This window comes from Macaca fascicularis, chromosome X (genome assembly GCF_037993035.2).
Source record: "Macaca fascicularis isolate 582-1 chromosome X, T2T-MFA8v1.1".
Classification (NCBI taxonomy): Eukaryota; Metazoa; Chordata; class Mammalia; order Primates; family Cercopithecidae; genus Macaca; species Macaca fascicularis.
Genome location: NC_088395.1, coordinates 41,762,561 through 41,775,278, shown reverse-complemented (window position 1 = coordinate 41,775,278; position 12,718 = coordinate 41,762,561). Strand labels below are relative to the sequence as shown.

The 12,718-nt window shown below is 38.9% G+C and overlaps 1 protein-coding gene and 1 pseudogene across 25 annotated transcripts in view; one reads left to right on the top strand and one right to left on the bottom strand.

Moving 5' to 3' along the window:
• CASK (calcium/calmodulin dependent serine protein kinase) overlaps window positions 1-12,718 on the top strand; it is a 413,308-nt gene that overhangs the window by 168,813 nt on the left and 231,777 nt on the right. The gene's annotated exons all lie outside the window — the stretch shown is intronic.
• On the bottom strand, window positions 11,023-11,534 carry LOC135969127 (small ribosomal subunit protein uS8 pseudogene; annotated as a pseudogene).

Sequence of the window (12,718 nt, the reverse complement as noted above, 5' to 3'; positions counted from 1 at the left end):
ATTTAACAGATCTTTAGAGAGCTTTTAAAACTTCAAAAAACTGGGATCCACAAAGAAAAAAAGCATCAATAGATTTAACAAAAATTGAAAAAAATAGAAAATTAATTTGCTTCAATCTTGACATAAAAGGTTTACATTCTATTGAACATAAAGAGTTCACCCCAATGAAAGGGAAGATATTAAGCTTCATACACAAACAGGCAAGGACAGGAATAGACAGCTTCCACCAAAAGAACTACAATTGGTAAAGAGGCATTTGGGGATATGCTCAGTCATTTTGATGTCTTTGACAGTATATCAGAATTGCTTTATTAAACAGTGAATATTCCCTTTCTCCATTGAAAAGGTGAAGGTTTCTATCTACTTGCATATCTTAACAATACTGAATAAGCACCATTCATATTGAAAAAATATGATTATATCCTATTTACAGTATCAATGCAAGAGGAGGCCTTAACTCCAGTTATAGCACCTCAGGCATTCCCAACCCCAAACCCACCTACTATGTTGGCACATTTCCTGGTGCTCCAGGCCTTATTGTTGTTTGTCGGAAGAAATGCCTTGAAATGCTGCTATCCTCTTAACTACCATGTAGTCGCCACCACTCCCCCATGCTGTCACCCTTGCTTCTTGAGGACCTATCTCAGAGGCTGACTACTCCATGAAGACTCTTTTTCTTTTTCTTTTTTTTTTGAGACAAAATCTTGCTCTTGTCACCCAGGCTGGAGTGCAATGGCGCGATCTTGGCTCATTGCAACCTCTGCCTCCCGGGTTCAAGCAATTCTACTTCCTCAGCCTCCCGAGTAGTTGGGATTACAGACACCTGCCACTACGCCTGGCTAATTTTTGTATTTTTAGTAGAGACGGGGTTTCACCATGTTGGCCAGGCTGGTCTCAAACTCCTGACCTCAGGCGATCCGTCCGCTTGGGCCTCCCAAAGTGCTGGGATTACAGGTGTGAGCCACTGCGCCCAGCCCATGAAGACTTTCTTAATCTCTCCTTCTGTAATGTAGGCTCTTAGAAGATGGAATCTTCATGTAACTGGTCCTTCTATCCTCTACAAATAATAGATGTTTAATGATTGAATACTGAATGAAACAATCCCCCCACAACTATGGAATAGTTTAGATGGGGATAGGGTGAAAAAGATTGTGTGTACATGACTCCTTTCTTTCAGAAATGAATTCACCACCAACAAATATTTGTAAATACTCATCAGTATGTGGGATAGTATGCTGAAGATAAAATACCTGTTTATGCTCTCTATTTGTCTATAGACAATTATACAGACCAGAAGGCACCTACCCATGAAATAAATAATAATAACTGCCAGGCGCAGTGGCTCACCCCTGTAATCACAACACTTTGAGAGGATGAGGTGGGAGGATCACTTGAGACCAGCCTGGGCAATATAACAAGATTCTATCTCTAGAAAAAAATTTTAAAATTAGCCAGACATGGTAACACTACTTGGGAGGCTGAAGCAGGAGAATCAGTTGAACCTGGGAGTTCAAGGTTACAGTGAGCTGTGATTGCACCACTGCACTTCAGCCTGGGTGACAGAGCAAGACTGCCATTCTTGACTTATAAATAAATACATACGTACACACAAACAAACAACTTGTAGTATGGGTCTAAATGACCATAGAGAGGCGCAGATTCTTAGGGCCTCATAAGTTCATTGGAAGAAACAGGAGCTAGAATAGGCAGGCAGGCTTGTAAGAAGTTAATAAAGGGCATCAACACCAGTCAGATGGCTGGAAAGGTGAAGAAAGGACATCCCAGGCAGAAGCATAAAGAATGCAAAAATGTTGGGAAAAGATGGTAGTTATGGGACATTTGTGAAGATGTCAAAACCATACCACAAACAAAGCCCTGAATTAGAAAAAAAAATAGAATTAAAGTTTTGTTCTTTTTTTAAAAAAAAAAAAAAGACTGATTTGTATATGCAAAGATTACAGCATTTATCAACAAACTTACTAAATATAGACAATTCATTTAAACTAAATCAATTACATAGTATTCATATGTATCATCTGGAAAGATTGGGGACACAGGCTCAGCAATTTGAAAATCCCCCTGGATGGTTCTGGAACATGGGGCCCCCATAATAGACATGAAAATGGATTTCATATACAGAGCCTTTCTTTACATTATGATTTTACCTACTTAGTTGTAATCCCTTGTCTTCCATTAAGTAACTGAAAGCGTGAAGCAGAAGTGAGGAGGTTTCCCTCTGTGTAAACTGAGCATTTTGTGGAGGATAATGCATGGGCTCTAAGTCCGCTTCCCTGAGTTGGAATCCAGGCTCTACCCCTTACAAGCTGTGTGATCTATTGGTCAAGTTACTTAACCTTTGCTGTTTCTCAGTTTTCTCCTAAGTAAAATAGGGGAGGTAGTCATAATACCTATCTCGTAGACTTCTCATGTAAACATTGAATGAGTTAATGCATGTAAGGGACTTAGAAAATACCATTCATGGGGAGGGGGGAGAGATAGCATTAGGAGACATACCTAATGTAAATGACGAGTTAATGGGTGCAGCACACCAACATGACACATGTATACATATGTAACAAACCTGCACATTGTGCATATGTACCCTAGAACTTAAAGTATAATTTTAAAAAAAAGGAACTCCAAAAAAAAAAAAAGAAAAAACAAAATACCATTCACGTATTAAGCACTCAATGAATGCTAGCTTTAGTTATTTATTACAGCAAAATAAGGTTACTTCTGTCTTTGAACTGTATGTAAAATAAACCAAGCAGTTTAGGTTTGGCTACATCTGCTTCACTCAGTATTTTATCTGCAGGATTCGCCATATTCCTTTGTGTAGCTGTAATTAATTTCCTTTCATTGCTATACAGTATTCTATTGTGTGACTATACCCATTTTATCTATTCTACTATTGATGGACATTGGGTTGTTGATAGTTTGTGACCGTTGTGAACAATGCTGCTATGAACACTCAGGTACACATATCCTGGTCCATATAAGCACACATTTCTTTGAAGAGACTGTGTTTGCCCAGTATCCTCCTTCATCATAAATCAAGCATCTCCATATGTATGGATCTGTTTCTAGGATCTCTGTTATGCTCTTTTGTGCTATCTGTCCTAGTGTCAATGTCATACACTTAATTACTGAGGTTTATAGGACATCCTGTACACGGTAGCTGTGGACATGGGGGTGGAGGCTAAATTTTGAAATCAAGTACAGCAAAAACTCCAGGAGGTGTTATTCTTCCAGAATATCTTGAGTCTCCTTGGCCTTCTGCAATTCTGTATACATTTTAGATTCTGCTTTAGAGTTTCCACAAAACCTGTTGGGATTTTCATTCAAAGTCTGTTAAATCTATGCTTCAACTTGGAAGAGATCGGCTGTTTACAATATTGAGTCTTCTTGTCCGTGAACAGGATAATTTTCTCTCCATTTATTTCATTTGTTTAATTTCTCTTTAAAAAATCATACTTTTCTCCACAGAGATCCTATACACCTTTCTTTTAGATTTATTTCTACATTGTTAAACACTCTTTCAGAATTTCACATAACTTACAATGATTTTGCTAAACTCTGATTAGTTCTAATTTTAACTTAGATTATTTTGGATATTCTGTATATACCATCTGTAATTAATGACTGTTTCTTCCTTTTCTATTCTTACATATTTTATTTCTTTATCTTGCCTTACTGCCCTGGCTAGGACCTCCAGAGTAATGTTGAGTTTAAGTTAGAGTGGACTTTCTTGACTTGTTCCTGATCTAAGAGTTTTTTAAGTTTTTTAATCACAAATACATAGTTTTAAGTGTTTTGATGTTTATTGACATGATCACATAATTTTTCATCTTTACTCTATCAATGTACACAATTTTATTAATTCCAAATGTTAAAAGTTTTGCATTGCTGAGGTAAACCCAATTTGGACCTGGTGTAATTCTTATATATTGCTTGATTTGGATTGTTAAACTTTTGTTTACGTTACTTGCATCTATGTTCTTAATGAGGTTGTCTTTGAATTATCTCATACTGTCCATAGTAGGTTTTAGTATAATATAGATTGAACAATTTTCATAAAGTGATTTGGAAACTGTTCCTGCTTTTTATTCGTTTTATTTCTCCTTGGAATGTTCAATAGAACTTGTCAGAAATGGACTGGGCACAATGGCTAACGCCTGTAATCCCAGCACTTTGGAGGCCGAGGCGGGCAGATCATGAGGTCAAGAAATCGAGACCATCCTGGCCAACATGGTAAAACCCCGTCTCTACTAAAAATACAAAAATTAGCTGGGTGTGGTGGCACACGCCTATAGTCCCAGCTATTGAGGAGGCTGAGGCAGGAGAACCTCTTGAACCCGGGAGGCGGAGGTTGCAGTGAGCCGAGATGGCACCACTGCACTTCTGCCTGGCGACAGAGCGAGACTCCATCTCAAAAAAAAAAAAAAAAAAACTTGTCAGAAATGGCATCTAGGCCTAAAGTTTTCTGTCTCAGAAGATTAAGTTACTGATTCAATTCCTTGAATCAGTAAAGGATTATTCAGGTTTTCTAATTCTTTTTGTTAATTTTGGTTAGTTTTATTTTTCTGAGAATTTGTCAGTTTCATATACATTTTTAAATTTGTGACATAAAGTTTCAGTATCATCTTTCATTTCTGCAGCATATGAAATGATGTCTCCTTCTTCATTCTTAATACTGGGTGCTATATGTCTTTTCTCTTTTCTTTTTGTTATCAGTCTTGCCAGAGATTCATCATTTCACAGGGAACAACTTTTAGCTTTGTCACTTCCTTTAATATGTTTGTCTTCCACTTCATTAATTTCTGCTTCTATTTCCTTTCATCTAATTTGTTTGAATTTAATTTGATGATCTTTATGTAACTTACACAGGTAGATGTTTAGTTCTTAAATGTTTAGCCTTTCTCTTTTTTTGAGACAGGGTCTCACTATGTTGTTCAGGCTGGAGTGTAGTGGTGTAGTGATGGCTCACTGCAGCCTTGACCTCCCAGGCTCAAGCAATTCGGCTGTCTCAGCCTCCTGAGTAGCTGAGACTACAGGCCCCACCATGCCCAGCTAATTTTTTTATTATTATTATTTGAAGAGGTGGGAGTCTCACTGTGTTGCCCAGGCTGGTCTGGAACTCCTGGGCTCAAGTGATCCTCCCACCTCAGCCTCCCAGAGTGCTGGGATTACAGGTGTGAGGCACTGCACTTGGCCAGCCTTTCTTTTCTAATATGTACATCTATAGCAGTATAAATTTCCCTCTAAGTACTGTTTTACCTACATTTTACAAGTTTTGATGTATTTACTGTTGTTATTATTATTCAATTTAAAATATTTTCTAATGATTTATTCTGAGATCTATGTAATAAAAGTATATTGTCTAGTTTCCAAATGTTAGGAATTTTCTAGATTTATTAATCGTTTTAAAATTTATTTATTTAGTTTTTTAGAGATGAGGTCTTGCTCCATAGCCCAGGTTGGAGTGCAGTGGTGCGATCATAGCTCACTGCTGCCTCAAACTCCTGGATTCAATCAAGCCTTCCACCTCTGCCTCCAGAGTATCTGGGACTACAGGCATATGCTACCATGCCCAACTAATTTTTAAATTTTTAGTAGAGAAGGAGTCTCACTGTGTTGCCGAGGCTGATCTCAAACTCCTGGCCTCAAGTGAGCCTCTTACCTTGGCCTCCCAAAGTGCTGGGATTATAGGCATGAGCCACTGCACCTGGCCTTTATTAATCATTTCAAAGAATCTATTTGTTGCTTTGCTTTTTCTCTATTTTGTTTTTTTACTTCATTAATTTCTGCTTATTATTTCCTTCTGCCTTCGTTGGGTTTAATTTGCTGTTTTTTAAAACATGTCTCATGATGAGATGTCACTGACTTAGTAACTTTTCGTATTTTCTAATATTTTAAGTCAGCATTCAGAATGTTTCTGTTAAATTTCTAATTAAAGTTTTAAAACAAGTTTATGGATACAAACTACTTTGTAAGTGCCGTTTCCTCTGCATTCTGCTTTTTTTTTTTTTAACAGAACTGATTTCCTATGACAAAAGTATAGTGCCTATTCATTTTTTTAAAAAGTAAAGGTAAAAATAAGAAAACAAAAAATTTCAAATATAATTCTACCCAGTCTTTAACACCCCATTTTAATACCAAAGCCTTCACGCTGCATCTTATACATAAATATGCATGTATATATTTATACATGTTAATGTATTATGAACATCTGTCAATAAATGTATATCTATAACATCATTTAATGGCAATATAATATTCTACTCTAGTTACCCCAATTTATGTAACCATTCTTCTACTGTTGGGCATTTAGGTTGTTTCTAATTTCTCCCTATTATAAATAGCTGTGATAAACTCTTCTCATTAAAACTTGACCAATATTCCTAATTATTTCCCTTGGAAGGAAATAATTGAGTCAAAGGACATGTACATGTGTAAAGTTTTTGTCACGCATTATAAAATTGCCCTTCAGAAAATTGTATTGGTGTATTTTTCTATCAACAGTGGATTACCTAATTTAAGCAAGGTTTCTCCAATGCCAAGTTGTGTTTGTAACATGGATCACCAACTTCTTAAACTGTAAGATTGGACCTATGCCCCTCCTCCTTTCAGCCATTTTTCTATATTTGTGGTCTATTAATGGCAAAACCATGATCTTGAAATGTAATGCACCAATCCTGTACAAGTTCTTTTCATTGTCATTGTTAGGAATATGTTTTGCTAGGCACGGTGGCTCACGCCTACAACCCCAGCACGTTGGGAGGCCAAGGCAGAGGGGATCACTTGAAGCCAGGAACTCAAGACCAGTCTGGCCAACGTAGAGAAACCCTATCTCTACTAAAAATACAGAAATTAGCTGGACGTGAGGTGCGTGCCTGTAATCTCAGCTACTCCAGAGGCTGACACAGGAGAATAACTTGACCCTGGGAGGTGGAGGCTGCAGTGAGCCAAGATCATGCCATTGTACTCCAGCCTGGGCAACAAACAAGACCCTGTCTCTAAAAAAAGAAAAAACAAAAGTTCTAATTTTCATTATGATGATTTCTCATTTGATTAATTGGTTATTTAGCATGATTTCTCAATGTCCAAGCATTTAAGGTTTTCTAGTTATTTTGTTAATTTATTTCTAACATAACTACTTTGTGGTTAGGAAACATACTCTGAGTGCTTGTTTCTTGCTGAAGTTTTTAGGCTGAGCTTTTGTCTCCATGATAAGCATTGAGGTTTTGGGTTTTGTTTTTTTTTTTAACTTTTTTTGGTGGGAGGGGATGGGGTCTTGCTCTGTTGCCCAGGCTGGAGTGTACTGACAGAGTCATGGCTCACTGCAACCTCGATCTCCTGGGCTCAAGTGATCCTCCCACCTCAACCTCTCAAGTAGCTGGGACCATAGGTGTGCATCACCACACCCAGCTAATTTTTTTTATTTTTTGTAGAGACGACATCTCACTCTTTTGCCCAGGCTGGTTTTGAACTTTTGTGCTCAAGCAATCTGCCTGCCTCAGCCTCCCAAAGTGCTGGGATTATAGGCCTGAGCCACCACCATGCCCAACCAGCACTGAGGTTTTTCTGTGCTACCAACATGACATACCAGAATATATTCTGTACCCCAGTTTTCATGGTGCAGCTCTATGGTCCCAGCCAGGAGCAAAGGGTGTTTCATCAGAGCCTTAACATCTTAGATCACCCTAGTGCAAAAGCAGCTGGACCCTGTCATTCTCCATCTGACCACCCCACCCGCTCCTACCTCTCCAGAGTTCCTAAAAGTGCCCCTCCTTTCCAAAACCCACATTCTTCCCCTAGGGCAGAAGCAGCTCTTGTTCACGTCTTTGAGCTGTAATCCCTTCTCTGTTCTCAGGACTAGTTTTTCACTCACTATACTGTTAATTCTCAGAAGCTTTAACAAAAACTTTTTGTTTGGGCGCAGTGGCTCATACCTGTAATCCCAGCACTTTAAGATGAGAGGCCCAAGCAAAAAGATCGTTTGAGCCCGGGAATTCCAGACCAGCCTGGGCAACATAGCCAGATCCTGTCCCTACAAAAATTAAAAATAAAAAAAATTAGCCAGGTATGGTGGTGCATGCCTGTAGTCCCAGCTACTTCAGAGGTTGAGGCAGGAGGATCACCTGAGCCCAGGCATTCCAGGCTGCAGTGAGCCATGATTGTGCCCCTGCAGTCCAGCTTTAGGTGACAAAACGAGACCCTGTCTCCATTTAAAAAATAAATAAATAATTTTAAACATTTCATACAGTTTTTGTAGTTGGCGTTTTTGTCACCCTCAGAAAAAATGCTGGTTGGAAAAATCCAGATTTGATCTGTACAACAGTGCTCTTCAAGGATATTTGCAGATAAATGCCAATCTGTCACCAGTCTGCCATGAGATACGTACAGAAATTGAGAGTAAACATTTAGAAACTGTTATCGCAATTTGACATTGCTGTGAAATCATAGCACGTGATTTTGTGCCTTCAACTCCAGATAATCCTGATGCCAAAGCAGCATATTTTGGAGTGGCATATTCTGATCTCCCTCAATATGTAGCCAGTAATACCTTGTGCCTCAAGACGTGTGATCTGTTTTGTTTGTTTGATGAATTTGGTCTTGGATAATTTCTTAATTATATAAATAATGCATGTTTATTATAAATTTTAAAAATTCAGATGGGTGAAAAGGAGAGACAGCTAAGCTCATTCGTAATCCCTCTACTTTTCACAATTAATTTCTCTCTGCATACAGTGTAGAAGTCCACCTCCCCCATACTCTTCCGTAGAAGGGTTTCTTCTCCCTCTCCTTTCATTCCCTCAGAATGGAGCCAACTAGGAAAATTCAGAATGTGTTCTTTGGGGGTTCTTGACAGCCCCAGAAGCACCCCAAGATGGGAAGCCAAAGAGAAAAGCAATAAAAGATGCCTTGTCAGTTTGTAGAATCATTATATTATCAAATAAAGTTTATCAAAGAATTGAGTCATCAATTTTGTTCAGAAGGTTCAAGGTTAGGATATCAGGATGGTGTGTATTCTGAATATGTGTATTTTAAATTTCTTTGAATAAAGTTTGCATAAATAACAGTATTTTTAGTTTTTATTTCTGTATCTCATGAAATTTAAAATTAGTGGATTGCTTCTGTTACTTTAATGTCAATTAATATTATAAATAAATAGCTTTAATAATAGAAAAATATTTTCACAGTGATGCCTCTCTTTCAGAATAACCCTTCAAAGAATGTGCCTGTATATTTACTAAGTTGCACAGGTGATTTTGTTTGATATCCGTGGTTACGAAGCATTGAATTAAAAAATATATATAATGGCTGAAAGATCCCATTTATAATAGCAACTAAAATATAAAATGTATAGGGAAAAAACCTAGTAATAAATATTTTAAACTAATATAAAGAAAATCATAAAACTATAACTTAGAGACATGAAAGGAAGTGGAGAGACATATCATGTTCATTGATGAGAATATTAGAAAAATGTTAATTTCTAGAAGTTAATGTATAAATTTACCATCTGAATCAAAATATAAAAATTTTTTTAGGCCGGGCGCGGTGGCTCAAGCCTGTAATCCCAGCACTTTGGGAGGCCGAGATGGGCGGATCATGAGGTCAGGAGATCGAGACCATCCTGGCTAACACGTTGAAACCCCATCTCTACTAAAAAAAAAAAAAATACAAAAAACTAGCCAGGCGACGTGGCGGGCGCCTGTAGTCCCAGCTACTCGGGAGGCTGAGGCAGGAGAATGGCATAAACCCGGGAGGTGGAGCTTGCAGTGAGCTGAGATCCAGCCACTGCACTCCAGCCTGGGCGACAGAGCCAGACTCCGTCTCAAAAAAAAAAAAAAAAAAAAAAAAAAAAAAAAAAAAAATTTATAGCTTGACAAAATGATTTTAAAGGTCAACTGGGAAGAAAAAAATCATAAGAAAATGTTGGTGAAGGCCAGTTGCGGTGGCTTGTGCCTGTAATCCCAGCACTTTGGGAGGCCAAGGCAGGCAGATCACTTGAGGTCAGGAGTTCAAGACCAGCCTGGCCAACACGGTGAAATCCTGTCTTTACGAAAAAAATTCAAAAATTAGCCGGGCATGGTGGCAAGCACCTGTAGTCCCAGCTACTTGGGAGGCTGAGGCAGGAGACTTACTTGAACCTGGGAAGCAGAGGTTGCAGTGAGCCAAGATGGCGCCACTACACTCCAGCCTGCGTGACAGAGCAAGACTCTGTTTCAAAAAAAAAAAAAAAAGTTGGTGAAGAATAATGAGATTTATTTTGCCAAATATTAAAATCTGCTACTACAGTATTTTATTTTGTCTGTCCGTGTTTTTGTTTTTGTTTTGAGATAGAGTCTCGCCCTGTTGGCTGGAGTGGAGTGGTGCCATCTCAGCTCACTGCAACCTCTGCCTCCCTGGTTCAAGTGATTCTCCTGCCTCAGCCTCCAGAGTAGCTGGGACTACAGGTGCTGGCCACCATGCCTGGCTAATTTTTTTGTATTTTTTTAGTAGAGACATGGTTTCACCGTGTTGGCCAGGCTGGTCTCGAACTCTTGGCCTCAAGCTATCCACCCGCCTCAGCCTCCCGAAGCACTGAGATTACAGGTGTGAGCCACCACGTCTGACCCTACAGTATTTTAAATGGTATGGAACTTGATGCAAGAATAGGCAAGTCAGTGGAAGAAAGTAGAAACCTAAAAGTACCCCCATGTGTGTATGCACATGGGTAGATATTGTCATTTCAAGTACTAGTATTTCAGATATGACCAGACAAAATGGATTGATCCATGCTGGTAATTATAGCACAGGGCAATAAATAATTTCCAAGTATTTCTCACTGACTGGTTCCCTCCTTAGGCTTTATACTTCTCACCACTTTGCTGCCTCCTCCCCAGGCCCCGTCTTTTCCCTCATCCCTTCTAGGCCCCTCCAGAAAGTCCTCTAGCTCTCAGAACATCTTCCAAATTCTTTTTGGAAACACCAGAGTCCATTGAGGCATTTTATTTGTAAGTATGTATTACATTCCTAGAAAAAGAATTCCAGGATTTTCCCTCCTGTGTGTTTTCATCTTGCTTCTTCATGGTCCATGATGCCAGATGAGGTCATTAATACAGTGAATCCAAACTGGTAGGATGGGAACAGGTTATTCTGCCGTTTTACTAGATCTTTGGGTTGCACATCAAATCTGGGGCTGATCACTCCACACTTGTTTAGCCTGCCTGAGGTTCACAACAGTTTTCCCAGCTCTATGATCATCAGTGATTTCAAATTCACCAGTGTAACCATGCTTCATCATCACAGTTAGAAACCAGACAGTAACTTTGGAGCACAACCTAGTAAGAACCTAGTGTTTGCCTCTTTTTGGTATTGTTAATGCTCTGGATAGCATCGGCCAGGACATTCATGCACACCATTATGGCAGCATGGAGAGACGGCAGAAAGAACCTAAATTCTTATTGCTTCATTAGGCAATCAGTTTAGCTCTCTCCTTTTCCTAACCCCTGTCTCATCTAAGTTGAATAGTGCTTACCCTCATATATCACAATTACAAAGGAAAAAGCCTAAGCAAAACTGATTCCTTCACTATGAGATGTTTTTTAGTCCTCATAGATCAACCAACCAGCTTAAACTACAGCCAGTTTTTAAAATAGCATTTCTTTTCTCCCCATGGGACAAAGAAATGAAAAATATTTATTCTCTCTAGTAATCAAGGAAATGCAAATTAAAGCAATCACGAATGACTTTTTTCCTCTTATCTAATTGGCAAAGATGAAAAAAAATAATCATTATCCTAGTAGAGCAAGGGACACATTCACACTTGGTAGTGGGAGTATAAATTGTTAACTGTTTCTGGTGTTGTGTGTGTATCAAAAGTGTTATTGTAGGCCGGGTGCGGTGGCTCACGCCTGTAATCCCAGCACTTTGGGAGGCCAAGGTGGGCGGATCACGAGGTCAGGAGATCGAGACCATCCTGGCTAACATGGTGAAACCCCATCTCTACTAAAAAAATACAAAAAGTTAGCCGGGCGTGGTGGCGGGTGCCTGTAGTCCCAGCTACTCGGGAGGCTGAGGCAGGAGAATGGCGTGAACCTGGGAGGCGGAGCTTGCAGTGAGGTAAGATTATACCACTGCACTCCAGCCTGGGCTACAGAGCAAGATTCCGTCTCAAAAAAAAAAAAAAAGTGTTATTGTATATACCCCTTGTCCTAGCAACTCAGCTTGTAGGAATTTTACCATACAGATAATCATAGTTGTTCACCAAGATTCATGATCGCTTTCATCTAGGCTTTATTTCTGTTGGTGAAAAATGAGTGCTGCCATACTAGGGAGTACACTAGGCCTTTATAGTAATGTTTGTAATAGACTCTGCCACTGTAAACATTATTTTGGAGAAGAATCCTATTTGACATTGGAAAATGTTCCTTAGGTGTGAAATGGAAACTTGGTAAAGTTTTTGGAGCCTATATAAATGTGAAAGTATTTTCATTCATTTATATAAAACCACACCAAGATCCAAATAATAGAATCAACTGTTCATTAGGTGTCTACAGCGTGCTCAGTCTTCTGCTGGGTATTAGGTAGTATAAATATATTTTTTCTTGTTCTTTAGGACTTTACACTATCATGGAACTGTTGTAGGGCTTAAAGATGTGCATTTGTTCCTTGCACACCCAGTAGATATAGCTATAATCAATGGGAAGAGCACACACAGTACATAGCT